Genomic DNA, 17,500 nt, shown 5'->3' with positions numbered 1-17,500 from the left:
TGATTTTTTACAGAGAGGAAGGGAGAGGGATAGAGAGCCAGAAACATCGATGAGAGAGAAACATCGATCAGCTGCCTCCTGCACACCCACCACTGGGGATGTGCCCCGCAACCAAGGTACATGCCCTTGACCGGAATCGAACCCGGGACCCTTCAGTCTGCAGGCCGACGCTCTATCCACTGAGCCAAACCGGTTAGGGCTGTGCGTGCTTGTTTTTTTGCGTAGAACGACCAGATTTCCCATCGTCTACGCAACAAAACGCAGCCGTTGTAGGTGTGCGGTGTAGTGAGTTTTGACAGATGTATATATCGGTGTAACCATCACCCCGGTCACGATGGAGATCCCTTCCATCTCCCAAGCCTCCCCCGTCCCTCCCCACCCCACGCCCAGCCCCAGGGCCCCTGCTGGTGCAGATCGGTGTGCGTGTATCCCTTGCGGCATTTCACACACGTGAAATTACACAGCGTCTGTGTGCCGTGCTGGCGTTTTCGCTTGTGTCTGCTTTTATTTTTTTTTTTATATATTTTATTAATTTTTTACAGAGAGAAAGGGAGAGGGATAGAGAATTAGAAACATCAATGAGAGAGAAACATCGATCAGCTGCCTCCTGCACACGTCCTACTGGGGATGTGCCCGCAACCAAGTTACGTGCCCTTGACCGGAATCGAACCCGGGACCCTTCAGTCCGCAGGCTGATGCTCTATCCACTGAGCCAAACCGGTCAGGGCTTGTGTCTACTTTTAAAGCGAGCAGTTCACCCACGGGGATTTAGCGTAGAAGTTTCTAGAGCCTATAAACCCAGCCCTTAGAATTCCGTAGTTGGACGGAGCATCGTTTTGCCAGGTCTTGTAAAAACGTCTTTACGATTTCCTTCTGGGCCCATGGTCCTGTGTTAGACACCTCGTACCTCATTAACTCCTCAGAGGGGCCATCTCTGAGCAGTTATTTTAGCTTCGGTGGGGCTTGTAGGCCCAATGTGCCCTGTTTTCCTCGTCCCAGACCCTTCCCATCACTTTGGAAATGTGTGTGGTGAAGGTCAACTTGTGTGTGTGTGTTGACGTCCACCTCAAACTAAACCTCCAAATCACCTTCATATCAAAGAGGGAGTCATTTCTGGGTACGTGGCGATTAAAAAGCAAGACTTACACTTGAGCCCTGGCCGGCGTGGCTCGGTGGATAGAGCGTCGGCCTGCGGACTGAAGGGTCCCAGGTTCGATTCCGGCCAAGGGCACATGCCCGGGTCGTGGGCTTGATCCCCAATAGGGGGTGTGCGGGAGGCAGCCGATCAATGATTCTCTCTCCTCGTGGATGTTTCTCTCTCTCCCTCTCCCTTCCTCTCTGAAATCAAAGAAATATATTTAAAAAAAAAAAGACACTTGATGGCCTTTCCGGTACCTGAGGTCTTGGTTGTGGGTTCTGAACAAATGCTACTCGTCGTCAATAATTCAGGGGCTATCGTCTGACTCCCATTCAGTTCTGTAAGGTGGCCATTCAGGGGCTATCGTCTGACTCCCATTCGTTCTGCAAGGTGGCCCGGCCTCCGGTGCCCTCTGGGGAGGCGGCAGAGAGACATCACCAGGCACACGGGCGCCTTGAAGCAGAGACCGCCTGGCGCTCCCCGCTGTGGGCTCCCAGCAGGCCCCCAGAGTTGCCCGGAGCCTCCTCCGTTTCTTTTGAGAAACACCACGAATCAGCTCTTTTCCTCGAGTGCACGTGCTACTCACTCTCCACGTATTCATATGCAGATTCCGTCCCAGAGCTGCTAACACAGGTCGGACCCTGTGTCCCAGGATGAGCCTTAATTGAGTTAGGCCAGCCGTGGGCAAACTACGGCCCGCGGGCCAGATCCGGCCCGTTCGGCTGTTCTATCCGGCCCGCGGAGCCGAAAGAGCGGAGGGTTCACTTGCTCTCCCCTCCGCTCCTTTACTTTGAATTTATATTAGTTCACACAAACACTCCATCCATGCTTTTGTTCCGGCCCTCCGGTCCAGTTTAAGAACCCATGGTGGCCCTCGAGTCAAAAAGTTTGCCCACCCCTGAATTAGGCGCATTGTGGGACTTGACCTTGAGGCCATACTCGGCCGGATGAGGAAGGTCCGGTGAACGGGCCGCTGCGCGCTGCCCCATTAGGACGGAGTGGCGTTGCTTTGGATCTCCCCGACACGTTATTAAACCAAGTAACAAATGGCAGTTGGCACCGAAGATAAAGACGTGTACCTCAAACAGCACCCCCCCCTCTCCACAGCCGTTATTTTTACATTTAAAGCGTGCTGATTCCGTACCTCATCCTGTCTCCTCCTCCGTTACCGTCCAGCTGGACGATATCAGCCCACCCCAAGGGGGCTTTCGAGGGAGAAGAGTCATCCCTGGTGAAGCTGGTTAACATTTGAATTTCCGTAGACCGCCCACAGGGAACCGGATCGTGGTGAGCGCATTGGGGGCAGGTAAACTGATCCCAGTGACGGAACTGATTTTGAGTCTTCGTTGATATAAACAGTCGAGTGATGATTCAGACTCGGATCACCTCCCAACGGTGACACACAGCCCCGGAAGTTCAGTGCCGTTATTATGAGCTTCATGTGGTCTCTTTTTAGGTCAGGATTCTAGTAGGAGGCCCGCGCGTGCCTTTCCACATGTAAAGATTTAGGATGTCTTTGGGTTTCAGCAGAAGGCGTGTCCGTAAAGTGCCGGACTGGCTCAGAAACAAGGCGTGGCTATCTGAGCATCCCTCCCCCCTGAGTTCATCCTTGGCACCTTTCTCCCATGCCAGACCTGCAGGAAGGAGGGGCGTTCGTGTTTCCGATGGCACCGCCATCCACAGGGGAGGTCTGTGAGCAGTGGCGAGGCCATCGTTAGAGTCAGGAGTTTCTGAAGTTCTGTTAAAAAACACTGCTTGTGCCGAAACCGGTGTGGCTCAGTGGATAGAGCGTCGGCCTGCGGACTGAAAGGTCCCGGGTTCGATTCCGGTCAAGGGCATGTACCTTGGTTGCGGGCACATCCCCAGTAGGGGGTGTGCAGGAGGCAGCTGATCGATGTTTCTCTCTCATCGATGTTTCTGGCTCTCTGTCCCTCTCCTTTCCTCTCTGTAAAAAATCAATAAAATATATTTAAAAAAAAACAAAAAACACTGCTTGTGCCCGGCCGGCGTGGCTCAGTGGTTGAGCATTGGCCTATGAACCAGGAGGTCACGGTTCGATTCCTGGTCAGGGCACATGCCTGGATTGCAGGCTTGATCCCCAGTGGGGGGTGTGCAGGTGGCAGCTGGTCAATGAATCTCTCTCATCATGGATGTTTCTCTCTCCCCCTCTCCCTTCCTCTCAGAAATCAGTAAAAATACATTTTTTTAAAAAACACAAAATACTACTTGTAAGACTTAACATCGTTGTGAAAGTTTGACAGATTATTCACTGTCTTCATTGGGAAAGAAGTTGTACAATGTAAACAGATTAGAGAATAAAGTACAAGCAGGAGAAATGTATTTACTGCTCATTATTTTCGGTGACTGATGATATCAGAAGTTTATGGATACACATGTATATCCGATAATGTGCATTATCTTTTCTCGGCGGTAAAGGTAATACTTGCAAAGCTGAGGTTGCTGGGTACAGTCATCATCCCTCAGCCTCCGTGGGGGGGTGGTTCCGGGACACGGCCTCTCCCATGGGCACCAGAGCCTGTGTGTGCACAAGCACCTATGTAAAACGGTGTGTATCCACGCACGCAGTCAGCCCTCCACGTCTGCAGACGCCCCACCATGGGCTGAAAAGAATGTTTTCAATCCACCGCTGCTTGAACTTGGGGATGGGGAGCCCGGGGACAGGAGGGCAGCGGGGTTTGGACAGAGCAGCGTACCACGCAGTGTAACGTAGGCCGGGATCTCACGCACGCTCAGAACCGCTGGGAGACGGGGAGTCGGGAAATGAGAGTGGCTGGCGGGGCGGGCCAGAAGGGGTCCATGGGGGGGGAGGGGAGGGGAGGAGGTGTAGGTGATACTTTCAACAATAAAAATTTAAAAAAAATGAGCAAGAATGGCCATATGAGCAATATACACTGAGTGGCCAGATTATGATGATCTCTGAACACATGATAATCTGGCCACTCAGTGTGTGTGTGTATGTATATGTATATGTATATGTGTGTATATATATATATATGTATATATATATATGTATATGTATGTGTGTATATATATATATATATATATACACACACACACACACACACACATATTAGAGGCCCGGTGCATGAATTTGTGCATGGGTGGGGTCCAACCAGCCTGGCCAGGGGGAGGGGACATGGGCAGTTGGCCGGCCTGCCTACTAGTTGAACTCCTGGTTGAGGGGACAATTTGCATATTAGCCTTTTATTATATAGGATAGTCACTGAGTGGCCAGATTATCATGCGTTCAGAGGTCATCATCATCTGGCCACTCAGTGTGTGTATAAACTGGTATGTTGTAAATCGTCCTTTAAAATAACCATGACGTTATTTTAAGATAACAATGATCATCTGTAAAATCTTTAAAACCATCACTTAAAAATAACAGCTTACTTCTTTTCTCCGTTCTCTTTCGGGCACTCGGTAAATGCCTTTTGTAACTTTCTACCTTGTTCCCTGAATTACCAACTTTTCACCATAACCACGAAAGGCATTCTTGCGGCCATCTGACAGATGGGGAAACGGAGGCACCGAGCCGCGGGCAGGCGGCGGCCCTGGGGCTGAGGGCCGGCGCCCCGCCCTGGGCTCACGGCTTCGTTCTGCCCGTGCCAGCCCCTGCTGATGTGTTCGTCACGTTTTTCCAAACAGGATTTACGGAGAGTAGCTGTAGCCCGTAAGATGAGCACCTACAACACTGCCCTTCGCTCAAAAATGGCACTTTCATTACAGAATGAACGCCACCCGGTTACCCGTGACGTTTCTCACCGTCTCCGTGAGTGTCAGGGGCGGCTGTACAGCTGAGGGACGTCGGTGAATGACGTCCCGGGGGTCTGAGCCCCGTTAGCCTCTGGTCTCCCCTCCGCGTCTGTCCCCGCGGGGCCGTGGATCCAGTGCCTTCTATGGTCATGGAGAGACGGGAGGTCTGTGTGGAGGAGGGTGGGCGAGGGAGCCGGGAGCACCCACCTTTCATCCTCCGGGTTGGGTGGTCCTACGAAGTGCCAGGCTGTGCTGGCACTGGGGTACAGGGAGCGAGTCGCAGTGCCCCCCCCCCCCCCCGCCCCGGGCCTGCCCTGGGCTGGATCTCCAGGGGCGATTCTGAGTGCGTGTCATTGCCAAAACCCTCCCTTCTGGGTTGGGCTTGGAGGGGGTTGACTCCAGTGCTGGCCAGCCCTCCCCTCCACCCCCCACCGGCCAGTCCATCTCCCAGATCCCTGCAGAGGTGGGGGGGGTCAGAGGCAGCCCCAGAGGGCCGGTGGGCCCGCCTTGTCCTGTTTTTAAGCCTCCGCCACACCACCACTCCTACCGCCTGCCTCTCGGAGTGCGGACTGCACACCGGTCCCTCGTGCCCGGGTCGCCGTGGAGCGGGACGGGTCACTGTGAAGCGGGCCTGGTCGCCGTGGGGCGGGCCGGGTCGCCGTGGGGCGGGCCGGGTCGCCGTGGAGCGGGCCGGGTCGCCGTGGGGCGGGCCGGGTCGCCGTGGAGCGGGCCGGGTCGCTGTGGAGCGGGATGGGTCACTGTGGAGCGGGCCGGGCCGGGCTTCTCCCTGGGGGAGGACTGGGTGTTTACCCACAAAACCCCGCTGCGGCCCTAGCCTTTAATTTTCCCTTAGTTGACCCTGTGCCGTTAACCCCCGGGGACTTTGGGTGTTGTTGTTCTTTCTGACGGGTGGGGACGGGGAGGTAACAAATCAAAGGGCAGTTGAGGGCCATTGCCCTAAGCAGGGGTGGGGGGGGACGTGAGCCCCCCCCCCCCAAATCACTTGGTCTGGCCCTGCCAAGGCACTGGGGGGAGTTAATGAACTGCTGGGCCCAATAGGGCAGGCTGATGGTTACGTTGGTAATTGGGTACGGCTGGGATGGTGCCATAAATCTCCCCCAATGGCCCTTGGCAGGGAGAAGGCTCCCGCCACGCCCGAGGGCCGCAGCCGCTGAGCTCATCGCTGGAGGGACACCAGAGCCCTCAGTTATTGGGCTGTAGAGCCTGCCCTGCCGTCCCAGTCCCAGCCGTCTACTCACTTCCCCTGTGAGCAAAAGTCAGAACAGATTCATTAAGTACTTGTGGGGGGGATAACTGGGGTGCACTTACCACTGACTCCACGCTGATTGCATCTGCGGGCTTCCGCTGAGGCCCATCGCCCTGCCCTCCGCAGGCCGGACCCATTTATCTGTGAGCTCCTTTGTCGGTGAACTTTCCTTCTGGGTCGGGGTCGGCGTGGTTCTCTAGAAATAGGCTGCCGTCCCCCCCCCCCCCCCCTGGTCTTCAGACATGGAGGGTCGTTTAGGTTTGTTATCGGGAAGATCCTGGCAGATGGCCGGGCCCGGGGGACGCTCTTAGCCTCCCTGAGAGCCCGGGCTGGGCTCCCGCATGGAGGGGCTGGAAGAGCCTCCGGTGGAGGAAGGAAGGAGGCCGTGGTGGCCTGCGGGCACTGACCTGACCTCCTGGGGCTTCTGTGGGCAGGTGCTTGGGAAAGGAGGAGATGAGCTAGTCCCCTGTCCCCCAGCGCACACGCACACACACCTCCCACGCACGCACACCCCCCCACACACACACACACACGCACACATGCACACACACACACACACCTCCCACGCACGCACACACACGCATGCACACGCGCACGCACACACCCCCACACACACGCACGCACACACGCATGCACGCGCGCGCACACACACGCACACACACACGCATGCACGCGCGCGCGCACACACGCACACACACATGCTTCCCGTCTCTTCTGGATGTTTCCTTCCCATCGATGGCTCTTCCCATCGCCCTCCACATCGTGTGCCTTTCCCCCCTCCCCCCGCACTCCTCCCCCCCTCTTCCGTTCCTTTCCGTTTTCTCGTTTCTTCACAGCCTCTGTTCTTGGGCTGTTTTCTGTCCCTTTCCTGCTTCTTCTTTTCTTTTCTTTTCTTTTCTTTTTAAAAAATATATGTTCATTGATGTCAGAGAGGAAGGGAGAGGGAGAGAGATGGAAGCATCCATGATGAGAGAGAGTCATGCATCAGCTGCCTCCTGCACGCCCCCCACTGGGGATGGAGCCCACAACCCGGGCCTGCGCCCCGACCGGGATTGGACTGTGACCTCCTGGCTCGTAGGTCGACGCCCACGCCCTGAGCTTTATGCCACTTCCCTTGCCACCCAGGTTGGTCTTGAAAAAGCTGGTTGGCGTTTCTTCTCGCGCTTGTTGGTGTTTGTTTTAAGCTCGTGCTCCACGGACACAGATGTCTCTTTCTCGTGTGAATACTCTAAAGGAAAGCTCAGTGCGGTGAACACCGACGGGGAGGGTGCCTGGCTGCTGGCCGCTCGCTCGTGGGTCTCCTCGCTCACCTGTGCTTGCAGCGCCGTCCCCTCCCACCCGGTCCGAGGCGGGAAGTTCCGTCTGTCAGTGACCCCCCCGCCCCCCCGAAGCATCCCCGAAGCGAGCGCTCAGACAGGCCTAGAGCTCAGCCGCGGGCCCTGCGGGGCCTCCAGGGGCACTGGCCGCAGGCGACGGCAGGCAGACCCGCCCTGGTCACGTCATGGATGGAGCCAGGGGAGCCCGTCGCTGCGCCTCCACTTTTTTTTTAATATATTTTATTGCTTTTTTACAGAGAGGAAGGGAGAGGCATAGAGAGCTAGAAACATCGATGAGGGAGAAACATCGATCAGCTGCCTCCTGCACACCCCCCACCGGGGATGTGCCCGCAACCAAGGTCCATGCCCTTGACCGGAATCGAACCCGGGACCCTTCAGTCCGCAGGCCGACGCTCTATCCACTGAGCCGCACCGGCTAGGGCTGCACCTCCACTTGGATGACATACCAGTTCCAGGGGGTCATGTGCTTCAGGTGGGACTAAGGTAACTAAGAACCAGAAAGAGCCCGCCGGCGTGGCTCCGTGGTTGAGCGTCGACCTATGAACCAGGAGGTCACGGTTCGATTCCCGGTCAGGGCACAGGCCCGGGGTGTGGACTCGATGCCCTGTAGGGGGCGTGCAGGAGGCAGCCCATCTGTGATTCTCTCTCATCACTGATGTTTCTCTCCCTCTCCCTCTCCCTCTCTGAAATCAATAAAAACATATTAATAATAATAAAAAGGACCAGAATGACCCCAGCAGCCAGAAGAGAATGGTCTCTGAGGCTAACCCTACCCAGCACCAGGCACCTCCCCGGAAGCCTTGTGGGCAGAGCCTTAGCCCTGTGGCTCGCTCTCAACACGCCCCACCCCTGGGTCCGCCATGTACGCATGGGGACCTCGTCCCTCGCCGCTCCCGTGTCTTATTGCTCAGCATGCCTTTTGGAAACGGTGACACTGCTTCTGCCTAGGAGAAATCCTTCACGTTACCGGAGAGCCTCCGTTTCTCTCGCCCAAACCGTGTTTTCCTATTTTGTAGGGAAATCGGAAATGAGAGGCCCTCAGGCCACGCCAGCATCTCGGAACAGTGCGAGGTGTAGACAACAAACAGCACTCCAGTGAGATGTGATAGTGAGGGGTCTCCGAGGCAGGCCCGGCCTCTGCTCGCCGAGCTCCGCGCTCCGCGGCGGGCCGCTGCCTCCCGTCCCTGCGGCCGGTCCACGCCGTGCTGGTTAGAACGCGCTCCCCCTGGTCGGCCCGAGAACACGCTGCGACCGTCCGGAAAGCTGTGTGCTGGCTTCTCTGGGGGCGTCGGTGTGTTTTTCCCGCTCCCCCATTTGGAATGCCTTTCCCTTCGGGACGGGTCCCCCCTTCTTCCCAAGGAATTTCAGATGCCAGTTCCGACCTCCTAAAATGCTAACTTCCTTCAGACGTTTGGACCGCTACGGTTCACACTTTCTAAAATCGTAGCGTGAAAGATCAGGACCGAGAGAAGCATCGGGACCCACGGGCGCGACGGCAGGCGCTATGCATGGGGAGGCTTGCTTGCAGGGGGAGGTGGAATCGTTTGCCAGGACCCATAACTCACCAGAAAACGTGGGTCTCTGTTGCCTCGAATCCTCGGGAAACCGTGCCTGAATTTAGAAACCTCCATCGATGTCAGCGCCCTGAGAAGGGCGGCGGCGGCTTCTTTCCTCTTTAAAAGGTAATTGGGTCAGCGTCAGGAGGACCAGCCTTGGGATGTGGGATGCCCAAATATAGGTATGTCTTCTTTAAAAATAACACGCCCTGGATTCATAAAACCAGGAAGAGTGTGTTTCTTGCTGGGCCAAGTGACTCTTGGACCCAAAAGTGATTCTGTTAGCGATGCCGATCAATACTTCTCAGAGCGCGTAAAGCAGAACTCGATTTAAAAAGGTTTATTTGGCCCGGCCGGCGCGGCTCCGTGGTTGAGCATTGGCTTACACAGGCGTCCTCAAACGACGGCCCGCGGGCCACAGGCGGCCCGCCGGGGACATGTATCCGGCCCGCCGGGTGCCGCTGCCTGTCCTGCTTAGCGGCCGACGCGTCCCGGGCCCGCAGTGCGCATAGGAATTTGTTCATAGTTTTTTTTTTTTTAAACTATAGTCCGGCCCTCCCACGGTCTGAGGGACAGGGAACTGGCCCCCTGTTTAAAAAGTTTGAGGACCCCTGACTTATTCGACTCCCGGTCAGGGCACAGGCCCAGGTTGTGGGCTCCATCTCCAGTAGGGGGCGTGCAGGAGGCAGCCGATCCATGATTCTCTCTCTCTCCCATCATGGATGTTTCTCTCTCTCTCCCTCTCCCTTCCTCTCTGAAATCAATGAAAACATATATATTTTTAAAAATATATATTTTATTGATTTTTTTTTTACAGAGAGGAAGGGAGAGGGATAGAGAGTTAGAAACATCGATGAGAGAGAAACATCGATCAGCTGCCTCCTGCACACCTCCTACTGGGGATGTGCCCGCAACCAAGGTACATGCCCTTGACCGGAATCGAACCCGGGACCCTTCAGTTCACAGGCCGACGCTCTAACCACTGAGCAAGACAGGTTAGGGCAAAAAACATATTTTAAAAAATAAAATAAAAATGTTTATTTGCATGGAGATCTCGTCAAGCAGGAACTCACTGTTCACGTGGCTCGTTCCCGGGTTCGACTCTCAGCTCCCTCCAGCAGCCCAGCACCCACCAGCACCTGCTGAACGAGCGAACCAGAGCGCGCACGCGCTTTCGAGCACACCTACTGTGCGCGTTAGAGGGAGCCGGTGTATTCACAAACCCGTGTCTCTCCGTTTTTGTTATTTTTTTAATGCAAAAAGGTGAAGCCCATGGGCATCTTAAGACTCTTCGGAGGGGGTTTGTTTCCAGGGATGTGATTAAGGGCAGCGGGCATTTAGCTGCTGACACGGCTGGACAAGGAATTTTTATGGCCCCGTCCACGAAGCCAGTCAGTCCCGTTCATTGTCTGTTCAGAGGCAGATGTGTCCGGTAGCTAACATCTGGGGCCGCAGTTAGAGGAGTATCTACAGGGCCAGGTCGCTGTGGCAGGGAAGGAAACGGCCCGGGGCAGGGGGGTCACTTCCTTGCGTGGCCCCTGCCGTCTGCGTGCCCACTGCCCGGGGGGGGGGCCGGCCACGGGGAGGCCTGTGGGTGGACGGAGGCAAATCCGTCCCTTCCCCGGTGAAAGCCAGAGCCTGCCAGCCTCGGGGAGAGGTAACCCTACCCGGTGCCCCGCGGCCGGCCAGCGTAGCTGTCAGTGCGTCCATCATCGGGTCATTACAGGCCGGGCCACCTCGCCCAGAGCCAGCTTCCGCTCGGAGAGGGTGATAATGCTTCGCAGGGTGCGGAGGTTTCTGGTTTCAGCCAGGAGGCCGCTGTGGGCTCAGCGAGGGCTCCAGGGCCGGCTCGGCTGCTGCGCGCTGCCATCCACCATGCGTGGGCCCCGTGAGCAGGTGCGGGCAGGGCGCCACCCCCTCGCTCTGCTGGGGCATAGATCTGGGAGCCGAGGGGCCAGGGAGGGACAGACGGCCCCCGGGCATGTGCCGTCACAGATGCCCGCCCCGTCTCTCAGGGTCCCACCGGAGAGACTCCCCTGTCAGCCCAGCATGAGCTCGCGTGCCCCGGGGGCCTGCTGAATTCTCCGGCCCGCACGCTTCCTCTCTGCAGGAAGACCAGGGCAGAAGTGCTGTCCCCATGTCCAGGCTTATTTCTGTCTGTCGTCATTCCACCCTTCCCGTACAAATATCCAAAGAGGCCTGATCGTGGGGGTGAAACAGAGCAGCGTGCCAAGGCCGTATTCGTTGATGGGATTGGGCAGTAAGTCTTTTCCTTTTCAAAAATTCCCTTCCACGTGTTCCAGAGGTAACCAGTGTCCAACCCCGGAAAGCACAAAGGAATCGAAACAGAACCACACGCGGCTGGCCCCATCGGCACCTGGCCCGAACCCGCACGTAGTGTTGGGCGTGTTGGATGCCGGAACATTCCGTCGGTCGGTGCTCCTCATCCCTGCGTGAGCACGGCCTCGCCTGCAGAACCGCAGCGGAGAACGCTTCCTCTTCGACGCCGTGTTTGCGTTTCTTTTTCATCCTCACCCAGGGCTGTGTCTTCGCTGGTTTTTAGAGAGAGGGGGGAGCGGGGGCCCTGGCCAGCTGGCTCAGCTGGTAGGAGTTGGTTGCAGATTCAACCCAGGGCAGGGTGCGTATGGAAGGCAACTAATCGTTGCTTCTCTCTCTCTCTCAAAAAAAATAATAAAAATCAGTACACATATTCTCAGGTGAGGATTAAAAAGAAAACTTCTTTTAAAAAAATAAAATAAAAACCCTGTGTGATGTTTTTAAGTACGTTTAAAAATACCCAAGAAATCTGCCGAAACCGGTTTGGCTCAGCGGATAGAGCGTCGGCCTGCGGACTGAAGGGTCCCGGGTTCGATTGCGGTCAAGGGCATGTACCTTGGTTGCGGGCACATCCCCAGTGGGAGGTGTGCAGGAGGCGGCTGATGGATGTTTCTCTCTCATCGATGTTTCTAGCTCTCTATCCCTCTCCCTTCCTCTCTGTGAAATATCAATAAAATATATTTTAAAAAAAAATACCCAAGAAATCTAATTTAAAAATGAATCCAACTATAAAAAAACAGAGCAGAATTCTATCAAAATGTTCTCTCGCTTTTTTTTTTTTTTTTTTTTTGCCAAGTTTTGGGAAAACATCCAAAGCCGAGAAATGTTGGCACCGTCATCGTTTTCATGGTCCCAGCTTGGTAATCTACTAAGGGAGCGTCAGAGAGGTTTTCATTAAGAAACGGGAGGACAGAAAGGCCCCGAGGGCCCTCACTGCCCCCGCAGGGCCTGTGCGTGGACTGGGGAGCAGTAGGAGGAAGAGCGACATGGTGGATGCAAGGCCAGGAAGTCGTGATTACATCAACACAGGCATTTTTTAAAAAATTTTTATTGATTTTTTACAGAGAGGAAGGGAGAGGGACAGAGTTAGAAACATCGATGAGAGAGAAACATCGACCAGCCGCCTCCTGCACCCCCCCCACTGGGGATGTGCCCACAACCAAGGCACATGCCCCCGACCGGAATCAAACCCGGAACCCTTCAGTCCGCAGGCCGACGCTCCATCCCCTGAGCCACACCGGCCAGGGCAACACAGGCATTTTTTTTTTTTTTAATATATTTTATTGATATTTCACAGAGAGGAAGGGAGAGGGATAGAGAGTCAGAAACATCGATAAGAGAGAAACATCCATCAGCTGCCTCCTGCACACCTCCCACTGGGGATGTGCCCGCAACCAAGGTACATGCCCTTGACCGGAATCGAACCCGGGACCTTTCAGTCCGCAGGCCGACGCTCTATCCACTGAGCCAAACCGGTTTCGGCAACGCAGGCATTTTTGAAACAACGTTGAAGCCGCCTCGTTTTTTTTGTGTGTGTGGTTTTTTTTGTGTGTGTGTGTGTTTTTTAAAAATATATTTCTGTTGATTTCAGAGAGGAAGGGAGATGGGGAGAGAGAGAGAAACACAATGATGAGAGAGAATCATGGGTCGGCTGGTTACACGCCCCCCACTGGGAATCGAGCCCGCCACCCGGGCCTGTGCCCTGACCGGGAATCGAACCGTGACCTCCTGGTTCATGGGCGACGCTCACCCCTGAGCCACACCGGCCGGGCAGAAGCCTCCTAGTGTGATTCCCGTTTGTCGTAAGCTGTGAAATTAGGGTTTTGATCTGAAAAGAAAAACGAATGCAGCTCAAGGGCCCTTCCGTTTTAGGAGCCTGCTGTGGTGACGTAACCCTCTGCTTCCTCTCACTGGCTTTGTCCAAAGCACGTAGCACGTAGCATCCTGTCTTTAGACTGTGCCTGCACCCCGCAGCGTGCTGTGTGATCCCTGCGAAACGCTGTCCTTCCCCCCCCTGGTCTCACCTCCTCGCGTTCTTTAAACGTTCCCTGGATCCACGACGTCTCGTCTGTCCACACGTGGTTTCCTGGTCTGTCGCATGTCCCACACGTGGTTTCCTGGTCTGTCGCGTGTCACTCTCCGCGTGCAGAAGGAAAGAACCCCCTCGTCCTCTGTGCCAGACACGGTGTCGCCCGCCCGCCTGCACGCACATGTTCCTCTCGCTGCCGCCGGGCCGCTGTGTGGGGCGGGAGCATCCACGCCTGTCTTGGGGATCAGGAAACTCGAGTCCGGTGGGTGTGGCAGCATCTTCAAGATGACCCAAAGGCTAAGCCTGAGCTGGAACCAGGCCTTCAGACTCCAAAAGCCAGGGCGCGTTCTCCCGTCGCCGCCAGGTGCGCTGTACGGGTGTCCGCCAGCCAGGGCGTGTTTTGAAAGTTGTTCTTCCTTAGAAAGCGTTTTGCTTTACTCTCGTTGGCAGAAACCCTTCTTCACTAGTGTGTTATATACCAGGCGTCCTCAAACGACGGCCCGCGGGCCACACGCGGCCCGCCGAGGACATGGATCCGGCCCGCCGGGGGCCGCTGCCTGTCCTGCTCAGCAGCCGACGCGTCCCGGGCCCGCAGTGCGCATAGGAATTTGTTCATAGTTTGTTTGTTTTTTAAACTATAGTCCGGCCCTCCCACGGTCTGAGGGACAGGGAACTGGCCCCCTGTTTAAAACGTTTGAGGACTTTTCCATCTAAGCTCATCTGGGGTTTGGTTTGGGGATGGCGTGATTTTGGATGTAATTTGTATGGGCTGCAGGACCCAGGCGCGCACTTGTCATGAACATGTGAGTGAAGAATCAGTAGGGCCCGACCTGGCGTGGCTCAGTGGTTGATCCTCGACCTATGAACCAGGAGGTCAGGGTTCGATTCCCAGTCAGGCACAGGCCTGGGTTGCGGGCTCGGTCCCCAGTAGGGGGCGTGCAGGAGGCAGCCCATCAGTGATTCTCAGCATCGATGTTTCTCTCTCTCCCTCTCCCTTCCTCTCTGAAGTCAATAAAAAAATTTTTTTTTTTTCTTTAAAAGAGTCAGTAGACTCTGGGTGTGGGGATGACATAATTTTGGATGAATTTTGGGTGGGCTGCCAGACCAATGCCCGCGCTTGGTGGATGTACGAGTGAGGAGTCCGTAGGCGCGGTGAGTGTGAAGGGGCCCCTGTGAATAGAGCGGATGGAAGATTGGGGGTCCAATGTGGGTGCTCAGGAGACCCCTCACTCTAATCCTCCGATCATGTCAGAGGTTGGCCGGCAAACACTGCCCTCTGAGTCAGTCAGACCCACGGTCCTCATACACTTTGAAGCCCTGCTGGGCCTCTCAGTTTTTTTTAACGCGTGTGCCGTTCTAAGAAAAGGTTCTTTCCTCTCTCTTCGGCGTCGTTCTGCCACTTAAAGTCCGCAGAGACCAGAGAGCTCGCCACCTGGTTGGGGCCCAAAGCATAATCCTTGAGCGAAGGGAGAAACAAAGGCGGCCTCTCACCAAACCCATGGACATTGCGGTCTCGAGTCCCGTTAAACGATGAAGTCATGCGGCCGGTCCCGTGATGTTTTCCTACAAAACCATTCCGCCGAGGCCAGTGGGATGGCGTGGGCCCTGAGATGACGCTCCCCGGGCGACCGCGAATTCCCACAGAGGCAGGGAGCTGGACTCCGAGACTCTGGCTCCAGGCGGCGCGCCCTAAAGCAGGGCGGGGCGCCTTCCTCCTGCCAAGGGCCATGTGGAGATTGATCACGTCGTTCGTGGGCCATACCCGGGGATCAGCTTAAAACACAGCCTGCTCTGTGTGGTCAGAGATTGCGTCAGCTCCCCGCCTCGCGCCTGGGCAGGGCCAGGCCAAAGGATTGGGCGGGCCCTACATGGCCCGAGGGCCAGACTTCCCGACCCCCCGCTCCATGGATGGCCAGCCGTCGGCAAATAGAACTCATCAGAGCCCTCTGCTCCAGACAGCACAGGTGCTACCTGAGTGTAGGTGGGGTGTGTGTGCACACGTGTACTTTAAACCAGGCTGAGATGTGCGGGAAAGTCAGGATTGGTATGAGATCCCTTTGCTGCTCGATCGAATGATATAAATTACAACATCAAATTATACCAGTAAAGTCTTTTACTATTGACGTGCTTTTCTGGAGATATCCCTAAGAAACCTGCTTCTTTCCCCAGCGAAAGAGGTAATCTAGTCCAACGGGATGGTGAAACCTGACAGAAGACAGGGCGTGCGTTCTTAACAAATAAAGTCATTAAAACGCGCAGCGTGAACCCGGCGCGGGTGGCAGGCAGGGCCCCGGGCTGCCGTGGGGCAGGCGCAGCGAGGAGGCCGTCCTCATTAGCTTCTCTCCCAAGCTGCCTGCGGCCACATCCTAGAAACGGCGGCTCTGCTGGGCGGGGAGGTGCGGGGTCAGCCGCAAGGAGGCCGCAGACCCGCAGCCGCTGCCGACTACGTGCGTTAAAGTCAACCCGCCCAGGAGCCCGGGGACCCACCAGCGTGGCCGTGGGGAAGAAGAGCCGGAGAGAAACTTCCAGGCGCCGTTTCACGGCAGAGCACGGCAGTCAGATCTGGTGGCTCCGATGAGGGAGATAGAAAGCGTCTTTCTGGCTCTTAAACAAAGCGCATTTCACACACACTTCGGTGAGCGTCTGAATAGTGAGGCGTTTGGGTGGGAGGGGTTTTCTCTACGGTTATTTCTGGTTTACTTTCTTCTTAAGTGGACTTCAGGGGGAAAGGGGATAATGTGGCTACAGCTGTTCAGCCCCCAGATCAAGGTTTAGAGCTGCTGAGCTCTCCCCCGTCCCGGTCAGCGCCCCCCACGGGCCACGCTCTGCACCCCATCCCAGTCAGCACCCCCCACGGGCCACGCTCTGCACCCCGTCCCAGTCAGCACCCCCCACGGACCACGCTCTGCACCCCGTCCCAGTCAGTACCCCCCACGGGCCACGCTCTGCACCCCGTCACAGTCAGCACCCCCCACAGGCCACGCTCTGCACCCCGTCACAGTCAGAACCCCCAAAGGCCCGGCACTCTGCACCCCGTCCTGGTCAGCGCCCCCCACGGGCCACGCTCTGCACCCCGTCCCAGTCAGTACGCCCACAGGCCACGCTCTGCACCCCGTCCCGGTCAGTACCCGCCACAGGCCACGCTCTGCACCCCATCCCGGTCAGCGCCCCCCACGGGCCACGCTCTGCACCCCGTCACAGTCAGCGCCCCCCACAGGCTATGCTCTGCACCCCGTCACAGTCAGTACCCACACAGGCCACGCTCTGCACCCCATCGCAGTCAGTACCCCCACGAGCCATGCTCTGCACCCCGTCCCAGTCAGTACCCCCTACAGGGCCACGCTCTGCACCCACAGGGGCCAGCATCTGACGTGGCCGTCCCAGGTCCGCGTTCCCGTCCGTCATTCCGTGGGGACGGGCCACGCGGCATGGGCGTGTGCCCGGTGCCTTCCCCGGCACGTCCTCCGTGAGACCCGCGGATGCCGTGGCGCCCCATCCTTTTCACTGTGTGGCCACTCGTGTCTTTTATTCTCGCAAACTCGGCGAAGGGAGAAACGGTGCTGAAGGGAGAGGGAGGCCCCTGTGTGGGCCACAGGCCACTTGTGTGCGGTTCTCAAACACCACCGTCCCGCCGGGTCCCCGTGGGCGGTGAGTCCACGTTCGCCATGCGTGGGCTTCATGTACTAACACACATTCAAGCCACGTTCACTGTGCTGTCCAAGGCGACAGCCACCAGCTGCACGTGGCCCCCTAAATTAAAATGTAAATTCATAAAATGAAAAGCTCAGTTCCTCGGTGGCAGGAGACACACGTCCCATGGTCAGGTGCCATGCGGGGTGGGGGGGGGTGTGACCACCCCGGATGGCACAGACGCAGGAAACTGGCCCCGCCCTCGGGTCAGTCCCTCCCAGCCCCAGCGGAGGAAAGCCCGGTTCAGTGTGTAACGTCAGCAGCATCCATCCGCTTACGATCTACGACGTCAGTGGTGCATATTCCGAGAATTCTGGAACCTGCCGCTGATCAGTTAGCCTCTCCCTCCTGGCTGGGCCTGGCAGCGTG

At 56.6% G+C, this 17,500-nt stretch overlaps 1 protein-coding gene across 4 annotated transcripts in view; it reads left to right on the top strand.

Moving 5' to 3' along the window:
• Window positions 1-17,500, top strand: part of KCTD1 (potassium channel tetramerization domain containing 1) — a 166,716-nt gene that overhangs the window by 110,020 nt on the left and 39,196 nt on the right. The window lies entirely within an intron of this gene.

The sequence above is a fragment of the Plecotus auritus genome (assembly GCF_963455305.1).
Source record: "Plecotus auritus genome assembly, chromosome: 8".
NCBI lineage: Eukaryota > Metazoa > Chordata > Mammalia > Chiroptera > Vespertilionidae > Plecotus > Plecotus auritus.
The sequence above is the reverse complement of the archived record's forward strand: the minus strand, read 5'-3'. Positions and strand labels throughout refer to the sequence as shown.